The 4657-nt window shown below is 36.2% G+C and overlaps 1 non-coding gene across 1 annotated transcript; it reads left to right on the top strand.

Moving 5' to 3' along the window:
- The first annotated feature begins 424 nt into the window (after positions 1–424).
- LOC128284893 (small nucleolar RNA R71) lies at positions 425–530 on the top strand. Its single transcript, XR_008275313.1, has one exon. It is a non-coding gene; the product is annotated as a small nucleolar RNA R71 (small nucleolar RNA).
- The last annotated feature ends 4127 nt before the right edge of the window (positions 531–4657 follow it).

Genomic DNA, 4657 nt, shown 5'->3' with positions numbered 1-4657 from the left:
ATAAGTGTTACTATAAGGATTATTTTGAGGTCGAGGATTATTACCCATATAGTTCAATTGCTCGTTCTCCATGTTAAGGCCATAGGGTGGATATTCTAAATTATTTAATCCACCTCCACTTGTATCGTACTGCATTATTGGATGTACCTGCGTAGAACCAAGTAAACCATCAATTTTTATAATCAAAAGTTCTACCTGATTGGAAAGCATAGTAACTGAATCAACGTTAAAAACACCAGTTGCTTTTGTCAGCTTTGTTCTCATGACTTGCCACTAATAATTATTCAGTGACATCTCTTCTATGAACTCATAAACCTCTTCAGGTGTCTTATTCTTAATAGCCCCACCAGCAGCTGCGTCAATCATTTGTCATGTCGAGGGATTTAACCTGTTGTGGAAAGTTTGAACTTGTAGCCAAAGGGGTAATCCATGGTGAGGGCACCTTCTCAATAGATCTTTGTATCTCTCCCATGCATCATACAGTGTTTCTAAATCCATCTGCACAAAAGAAGAGATATCATTCCGTAATTTAGCCATTTTAGCCGACGAAAAACATTTAAGCAAAAATTTCTCGGTCATTTGTTCCCAAGTGGTGATTGACCCTCGAGGTAACGAGTTCAACCACTGTTTACCTTTATTCCTTAATGAAAAGGGAAACAACCGAAGGTGAATGGCATCGTCAGAAATGCCATTGATCTTAAAAGTGTCATAGAATTCCAGAAAATTTGCTAAATGAGTGTTTGGATTCTCGTCCTGCAAACCATCAAACTGAACAAACTATTGTATCATTTGGATCGTGTTAGGTTTCAGTTCAAAATTATTTGCAGCAACAGCAGGCCTAACTATACTTGATTTAGTTCCTGTTAAAGTAGGTTTAGCATAATCATACATAGTACGAGGAGCAGGATTCTGATTTACTGGATTTGCAGCAACCACAGGAGGAAGCGGATTATTCTGATTTTCAGCCATCTCCTTAGTTGTGGTGTGAATATCATCCTCTTGCCCTTCCACTATGTATTGTAGGCTTCACCTTATTTCTCTTCGATTTCTGCAAGCTGTGCTCTCGATCTCACTATCAAAAAGTAGAGGTCCTGACGGGTTTCTTCTAGTCATAAACTATAAAAACCTGCCAGAAGTAAATAAAAGAAAATTTAGTAAATAAAAACAAAATTAAATTGCAATAAAAATAAAAATGGCTAATGTAATAAAAATTAAGTGTTCCTAATATCTTAGTCCCTGGCAACAGCGTCAAAAACTTGATGGTCGTGAAACTAACTAACAAAATTCGACTAAGGCAAGCACACCTATCGAACAGTAATATAGTTGTGGTGAGACCGGAAATATCATATCCACGAGGACTAAAAGTACTAGTAATTACTATCTTTTTATTATCTAGCCTAAGAATTAAGGAATGATTTTAAACTGAAACTAATTATCTAATTAACTAAGGTTACAACAGAGATTAAAGTTGGAAAATACTTTTTAGAAAACTGATAGAGAAGACAATACCCGAGGAAGAATCCACTTAGACTTCACTCATTACTTCTGAATTAGACGATTTATTCACTTGACTTAATCCATAGAAACCCCTGATTTATGTTAATATCTCTCTCGAGACTAAAAACAACTGACTTTAGGTTGATTAATCAAAATTTCTTTCTAATTAAAACCCTATTGTCACATTAACTCGATTTATGGATTCCCTTATTAGATTTGACTCTAATCCGGCAAATTTATGTCATCCTATCTCTAGGATTGCATGCAACTCCGCTTAATTATGAATGATCTACTCTTAATAGGGACTTTTGCTCCACTGAATAAGCACATCAAAAACCTGAATTAATATTCTGGAACATTAAAACAAGGATTAAAACTCACAATTAAGAATAAGAACAAGTATTTATCATATAATTCAAATAGTAATAAGATCCGTCTTTGGTTTTATGTCCCTTAGGTATTTAGGGAGTTTAGTTCATAATAATAATAGAAAACATCTCAAAATTTGGAAAACAACAAAACATAAAGAAACCCAAAGAACTTCTAGGAAATTGGATGGAAATCTTCATTCTTGATGTAGATCCTCTTCTCGAGCTAATTCCGATGGCTGTCCTTGAGTATTTTTTACCTTCTACTCTCCATATCTCCTCTAATCCTCTTCTAGGGTGTTAATATAGACTTTTGAATGCCCAAAATAGCCCAAAATTAGCCTTTTTCGAGTAGAACTAGACTTGGGCTCGATAGGGACACGGTCGTGTGCCACGCCCGTGTGAAGGTGCTCAGGCCGTGTGCAATTCTGACTTGGATTAATATCGATGTGACACCCCGAATGTGACCCTAGTCGGAGAGTGGTTTCGGGACCACGAAACCGAGTCACAAGAATAATTAAGTGTTATATTCCGTGCTTATTGTATGTGGAATTGGTATGCGTAAATATTTCGTGTCTCGATTTTTATTAATTAGGTGCTAATTTATAAGAAAGGACTTAGTAGTGAACTTTGAAAGTACGATAGGGAAATATGTGATGACTAATTAAAGCATGCATGCAAAATAATGGACTTGCATGTCAAATTTCCCTTTTTACAAGTGATGGCCGCCATGACAAAGTGATATGGGCTAAACATGTCATGAAACATGTTTTGTTGGGCATTAGGGAGAAATCATAAACAAATAAGCATGGGTAAGAAAAGAATGAAAAAAAATGTGTGTGAGAGTAGCATTCCCCCATTGCCGTGCAACCAAGAAGAGAAAACAAAAAATTTGTTCATCCTTTCTCATCTTTTGGCCGAAAATCATAAGGAGGAAGAAAGCGATTTTGCTCCATTTTTGGTTTAGAAGAGAACTAGAAGGAGATTTGGCCATACTTGTACCAAGATTAAGGTATGTATGAGGTTGTGTTTGGAGTTTCATGCATGACTTGGTTACTAACTTGTTGTGCATGTTAGCCATGGCTCAAATCTTTGTTATGCCATGGAAATGGTATTTGGGCAAAGTTGTTATGGTGATAAAGCCATTGCATGCTAAGTGTGAAGCTTGATGATGATGCATGCAATGATGGATTTTCTATTCATGAGTAAGATTTTGAGTTTTCTCTTTGTTTTATCATGATTAAAGTTGAAAAGGAGCATGATTGTCATATTCGGCCATGATGCATTCTTGAGCATGATTCATGCTTCTTGCATGTTAGTTAAAATTTGTGTTTTGGATGGCTATGGACACCTTGAAAATTCGGCCATGCTCATATATGCATATATATGATTGCACATTATGTTTGGTTATGAACTAAGTGATGAATATATTGATTTAAAGAAGAAAATGTGGAAGAATGCTTGTGAAATTGCAAGCACAATTGACCTAGCACACATATAAGTGCTTGATGCTATATTATAAGTTTTGGGCCACAATGTGCAAAGCATTAATTAGTAGATTGCATGCTGTTTTTGTGAGGTATTAAGTGCAAAATTGACCTCAACATGTACATGAATATTGACCTTGGGTAGCCTATTGAAGGCCTTAGCATTTCTTTGATGCTCAAATAAATTGTATTGAATTGCTTGATGTAGTATAAAATGTGCATGACCATTGTGTATTCAAGCTAAAGAGTGGCCATATGACCATTTAAAATCCTTGTCATATTCGGCCATAAGCAAGCACAATGAGGTTTTAATAAATTGAATTTGTTTGAATTAGCTCAAGAGCTAAGAGGGCCACAATTGGACAAGGGAAGGAAAAGGTGATCGAATAGCAGAAAAAGCCGTTCGACAACATCCGAGGTAAGTCCTCAAGAAGTGACCTTACTTGAATTATGTGAGATGAAATATGGATGTGTATGATTATTGATTATGTGTGTATGAGTATTTGAATTCCACGGGTTAAGTCCGAAGGCGAATATGCTAATGATTATAATTGTGTTTGAGCCTTAGTACTTGAAAATGAAATATGTATGTCCAATGATTATTGATGTATGTGTGCATGAGAAATTGAATGATATCGGGCTAAGCCGAAGACAACTATGCTGGAAATTATATCCGGGTTAAGACCGAAGGCAATTGTGCTAGTGGCTATATCGGGCTAAGGCAGAAGGCATTCGTCTGAGTTATTCTATCAGGGCTAAGACCGAAGGCATTTGTGCGTGATTAAATCCGGTTATATTCGAAGAATCTTGGGCTGGAGGTGAGTGTTGGTTGTCGAAATGAATTTAATTAGTACACTCGGAAAGCCCAAAGGATAAGGTACGTTATATGTGCATTGGAAAGTCGGCGTGTTTGAGCAACATTCGCTCAATCGACTAATGAATTTCAGTTATTGAATTGATTGATGCTTTGCGAACTTATATAATGATGAAGTATGAAGTAAGAATGTGTATTAATGAAATGATGCATTTGGCTATGTGAATGTATTGCTGTAAATTATAGTTCATTATATTCCTTGAGACTTACTAAGCATAAAAATGCTTACCCGTTGCTTTGGCTCTTAGTTTTCTAGATTTCGCTCGAGGCAATCGGATTTGGGATCGTTGAAGTCGAAGTCATCCACACTATCAAGCTTCCATTTTGGTATAAATTTTGGTTGAACTTGAGATGGCATGTATAGGACTACCCTTGTTTGTTAAATATGTTGTAATGTAAGTATGTACGGTAGATGCGAAAATGGCTCGAAA

This window comes from Gossypium arboreum, chromosome 11, assembly GCF_025698485.1.
Source record: "Gossypium arboreum isolate Shixiya-1 chromosome 11, ASM2569848v2, whole genome shotgun sequence".
In the NCBI taxonomy this organism is placed as follows: Eukaryota; Viridiplantae; Streptophyta; class Magnoliopsida; order Malvales; family Malvaceae; genus Gossypium; species Gossypium arboreum.
The sequence above is the reverse complement of the archived record's forward strand: the minus strand, read 5'-3'. Positions and strand labels throughout refer to the sequence as shown.